The 5,469-nt window shown below is 34.6% G+C and overlaps 1 long non-coding RNA gene across 2 annotated transcripts; it reads left to right on the top strand.

Moving 5' to 3' along the window:
- Positions 1-256: 256 nt before the first annotated feature.
- On the top strand, positions 257-2,022 carry LOC144960914 (uncharacterized). Of its 2 annotated transcripts, none has more exons than XR_013642985.1 (3): positions 257-400; positions 1,427-1,605; positions 1,938-2,022. It is a non-coding gene; the product is annotated as an uncharacterized LOC144960914 (long non-coding RNA). The 2 variants fall into 2 exon arrangements; XR_013642986.1 differs by having other exon boundaries at positions 1,933-2,016.
- Positions 2,023-5,469: the final 3,447 nt, after the last annotated feature.

The raw sequence follows: 5,469 nt of genomic DNA, 5'->3' as shown, positions 1-5,469 counted from the left end.
GATTCAATAGTCTGATGTCACGTCGCCCAGCAACATATTCCATCGTGGTTCTAAACAAGGAAAATCGGTACTTTTTATTCTTCATGCTGGCTAGAACTTTTCATATGTCTTGTGATCAGAATGTGTCAAAGTCAAAACATTATCAGATGGCTACGCTTATTTGTACTACCACTGCAAATAACGCCAGAGCTTATTTGTACTCTTACTAAAAATAGAATTTGCGTAATTACTAAAAATATAACATTTTATACGGATAGAACTGCACAATGAATTATCTGGAAGTCAAAAAGTGACCACTTCATCTCATCACAATCACATTATAACTATTATTACAAGTTGATTTTGACGGACTTTGGTAATTCTTCACTCTTTTCAAGTCACAGAATACTCAGTTTACAAGGTAAGCATACGAAATGCACATTTTAATTCATTTCTTATTTTTATAACTAAAATGCTTTGGGGTTGTGTGTTTGTGCATCAGCTGACGACACATTTGTCGCTACCGCGAATTACTTAACTTAATTACTTTATTTTGTGAAAAATAACAATAACAGGGCTTTAAAAAAATTAAAATACTAATTCCCCCCCCCCCCCCCCCCCCCCCCCCCCCCCAATAATTTAAATCATCCTTCCATGTCAGGCGATTAAAACCAGGTGTTTCAATGTTCGATCCCCAGTCAAAAGGTTGCTAATTTTATCACGATCAAGAGGTTTCGAGTACTCACGACATTCCAGGCTCAGGGTCCTTTAAAAAAATACTTTTCATTCAGTTATTGTTATTATCTTTATTATGGCCGGCACATCGTCCATACTTTTTCAAAACTTTTTTTTTTTGTGGGGGGGGGGGGGGGGGGGGGGGGGGGGCTGTTTTTTTATATCGGAAAATTGGGTTTTGTATGTTATGTTCATGGAGAGAGAGAGAGAGAGAGAGAGAGAGAGAGAGAGAGAGAGAGAGAGATGAGGAGAGAGAGGAGAGAGAGAGAGAGAGAGAGAGTAATATTTTATAATGATAAGATATCTGTAGTGGTAGTATTATTAGTAGTTTTGAAATGCCTATGATGATGACAATGTGAGATAATTATATTAGTGTGATTATTTTTATTATATTTTTAAAAATTACGTACGGCTATGTCGTAGTGGTATGACACTCGCTTTTGGACGGAAGGTCCTGGGCTCGAGCCTCGCTCGGCGCATAGTTGAGCCCTTGGAAAAGGCACTTTGCTCACTTTCTCTCACCGGACTCAGTTGTAAATGTGTACTTGGCCGTTAACTGCGTTGTCTCTGTCCGAAGTAATTGTAATATCGCCTAACAGACGTTATGTCCCGTTCAACATGCGAAGTGTTGCTGTTATAAACTTTAGCATTGGCATGTATGTGCCTATTTTGCTGTAGTGAATTTAATTTAATTTTTTGTTTTCATCGACAGCTAACATGAAAGAACACTGTTGACGTTACTGGTGTCCTGACAATCCATAAAGATGCTGGCTCAAGGGTATTCTGGCAAGGTGTGTTGAGGCAAACCTTTGCCTGTGGCAAAACTCATCAATCAGCAAACCATCATCTGGGCCAGCAGACCAGAGTGTCTGCATGCACTTTTTGACAATGGTTAGTAATGTTTTCAAATCTCCATTGGCCTTTACATTTTTTATTGGTGATCAATAAAATAAATGCTCATTTTTCTAAATGAAAATGGCAAAGCATCATTTGAATTGAATTGCTACTGAATGTATTAACTTAACGACAGACTATAGTTTGTTGCAAGAGTTTTGTTCTATGGATGTAAAACCAATGAAATTTCAAGTGTGTTGGTGTGAATAATGATCATTTTTAAAAAATTGCTATGTCTTTGACAAATGCAATTTTATGACAATAATGCCATTTCCAAAAATTGCTAATGAAATGTGTCTTTTTTTTTTCAATTTTTCCATCCAGAGAAGGATCAACCCTCTTTGTGGAACTACAAAAAAAGTGGTGGCAAACAAGTAGTGTTGACTTTTTCTGTAAGATTTTCAAGGGTTTGGGGAAAGCATTGCTTTTTATTCAGAGCTAGTGCACTATTTAACTGTTTTATTGTCAAATAGAATTGATTTTGAGTTCAATTGACTAGATATCTAATTTTATACGACTTGTCTCTCAAGTAGAATAAAAAAAATGAAAATGAGGATAGCGTGCCATATCATATTTTGAAAAATCATTTAATATATCTAGAAATCATCTGTATAACCTATTGTATACAGTAAATAATTAGGTTTTGTGATTATAATGATGAATTCATAAGGTATGACATCATATTTGACACAAAATTATTTTATTCTGGGCGTAAAAAAATCAATTTTACAGCATCTTTTTTTATCTAAGGGGTATGGGTTAGTGAACCGATTATAATTTTTTTTAGACTTAGATCAATCTACAAAATTTTCGTTTTCTTGTTACTATTACGGTCATATTTTGAAAGTTTGATGGATCATTTCTTTTAGTTGTCTGCAAAATAGCTTTTAACTTTATGTCAAATTATAGAAAAGTTGCGTTTTCAATGTCTGTTTTATGTCATTTGTCTGATTTTCTAGCAATCCTACTCAATATTTTTGTTTAAATTATCTTCAAATTTATTCAGAATCTTTTCTATGATGTGTTTTTACATCATGATGTGCGGGTGGTTGGTGGGGCATCACCCTTGAATCATAATACCTATGATGTTCGCATGGGTGTACGATCCGATAGTGATGTCGTTTCTTCTTCTTCTTTACTAGCCTATCCTGCTTCTTTGGTTTGTGATTGTATTTTTGACAAGGGGATATTTTTTTCCTGTAAATCCTCTGCTGTTTGTTCTTGGTTATTTATAATTTAGCTTATGATATCTTCTAGGTTATGATTTTGATTGAATTTGTACATTTTTGTTAGATTGTTGTTTTTTTGTTTCAGCGGTCTCTCATATAACTCAATTGTGTTGGAAGAGACCTAAAGCAACAAACAAAAAAAAAAAAAAAAACATCATGATGTAAGTGTTTGGGGGTAAATTAAAATTTAGCAATTTTATAAATTTTAAAATTCATTTGTTCCTGTCGATCCGCGCTAAATTTTCAGTTGAAATCAAATAAAAATTCTAAAAAAATTATTCCAAGAGTTTTCATGATATAGCTATTTATGAAAGAAACATTGTGTTTAAATTTGAAAGAAATTTATATGCTAGTTTTTGGTGCATCTATGTTAGAAATTTTAGGGTTTTAGTTTAATTTTAGCTTATGTTGCCCTTAAAAAAGTTTTTTTTTTTTTTTAATTGTTATTTTTGGTGTTAGCATCAAATTATACATTACATTATTAGTTCATGAGATATAATTAAAGAATTTTAGAACTTTAAAGCATATTGACCACTAAAGTAATTTTTTGGTGAATAACAGCAGATATTAAATTATTTCGCAATTTTTTTTCTTAGAGGTATGGGGTTAGCGAATCGTTTATAATTTTTTCAGAATTTGATCAATTTATAAAAATATTACTGTTTTCTTGTTCCATATTAGTTATACTTGATGAATGTTGGCCTTTGTCTGCATATTAGCTTTATTATCAAATTAAAGACAAATTTTTTCATTTTCTCAAATTTATGTGCGTCATTCTGATTTTTAACATTCACATCTGGGATTGTTTCCATCAGATTGTCTTCAATTTGGTCAGAATTTTTCTTATGATGTGTTTTGCATCATGAATGGTTGGTTTTGGGCTAAACCAAAAATTTAGCAGTTTTATGAATTTTTAAATCAAATTTTTTTTCTGTATGTCACCCAAATTTTTTCCCAAGAAATCGAAAAAAATTCTGAAAAAATTTTTTTTAAGGATATTGCTAACCTATCCCTCTTTTTGTAAGAACATTTTGTGTAAATTTGAAAGAGATTGTTCGTTGTTTTTTCTGCAAACACTGTAAGAATTTTTGGGGCTAATTTGAGCTTATATTGTACCCCTGGTGGTAGGGATTTGGTGGCTAATAGTATTAGCGTGGTGTTAGGGATCAGTAATGCCATGTGTAGGAACTCGGCGAGTAAAAGTGCTGGTGATAGGGGTTTTAACGAGTTTAAAAACGCTGGTGGTAGGGAAATCAGTGAGTAAAAGCGTGGTGTAGGGGAACTCAGTGAGTAAAAGCCGTGGTGTTGGGGACTCGATGAGTAAAAGCTTAGGCTCGCTGAGTAATAGCGCTGGTGGTAGGGATCGGTGAGTAAAAGCGTGGTGGAGGGGCTCAGTGAGTAATAGCGTGGTGTGGGACTCAGTGAGTAAAAGTCTATGACTCAGTGAGTAGAAGCGTGGTGGTAGGGATCAGTGAGTAAAAGCTCTATGACTCGGTAATAGCACTGGTGGTAGGGACTCGAGAGTAAAGCAATGGTGGTAGGGACTTAGTGAGTAAAAGCTCTAAACTGGTTAAGCAGGTGGTAGGGACAGGGGTCATGAGTAAAAGCGTGGTGGTAGGGATTGGTGAGTTATGACTGGTTGGTAGGGACTCGGTGAGAAAAGCTCTATGAATCAGTGAGTAAAAGCGCTGGTGGAGGGACGGTGAGTAATTTCCTGGTTTGGGAGGGAAAACGGTTGAGAAAAAACTCTAGACTCAAAGAGTAAAAAACCGCTGGGGAGGGATGTTTGTGTGTTTATTTGTTTTTGAGGGTTTTAGGCCGCTTGCAAACATTTAAAGGGCATATCAGCGCCAGTAAAAAGGAAGAAATGGGGATAGTAAAAAGTTATAGAATTTAAAAAAAGCACCCCAAAAAAAGGTTTTAAAACAAAGGGAATTTGTTCAAATGGGAAAAGATGTAGATTCCAAGAGCCACCTTAAAGTACTTAGTTTAAGATCACCCAAAAAGTTCACAGACACAAGCACAGGTCCGACTAAGAGGAAAACACTCAAATGTTAACAAATCAATATTTTAAAATGTAAATAAAAAAAATACGTACATTACTGAGAGATGATTTACAATGAAAAAAAATATCATCTCCCAAAAATAAAAAATACTAGATGTTCCCCTCAGCCCGGGGTCCGGCAGGACCAGGACAAACCCCAATAATCTATTCCAAGACAAAGAAGAAAGCATTTGGGAAAAAAAAGATATAAAGGGATAGAAAAACACAGTATGAACCCCCCTGCCCCCTTGGGGGTCAGGAACCCGCCCAGGTGGTAGGGATGGGTGAGTAATAGCGCTGGTGGTAGGGACATGAGTAAAAGCGCTGGTAGAATTTTAGTGGTGTCACTGATTTTTGCATTTAGATAAAGAAAAATTTTCAACTACAATCAGCTAAGATTTTACAAAGGTCCCCAAAAGTAATCTTTAAATTATTAAAAAGTCTGTTTATTAAATTAAAATAATTTTTTTTTAAAAAATCAAAAAAATGTCAAAATAAAAAGAAAGTTTTTACAACCAAAAAAATCATTCCGTAACATATAAAGACAACAAACAAATTTGTCTTTTTGCTCCCGTATCTTGACACAGC

This window comes from Berghia stephanieae, unplaced genomic scaffold (genome assembly GCF_034508935.2).
Source record: "Berghia stephanieae isolate SIO BIC M18660-M18661 unplaced genomic scaffold, UCSD_Bste_1.3 scaffold1047, whole genome shotgun sequence".
Taxonomy (NCBI): domain Eukaryota; kingdom Metazoa; phylum Mollusca; class Gastropoda; order Nudibranchia; family Aeolidiidae; genus Berghia; species Berghia stephanieae.
The sequence above is the reverse complement of the archived record's forward strand: the minus strand, read 5'-3'. Positions and strand labels throughout refer to the sequence as shown.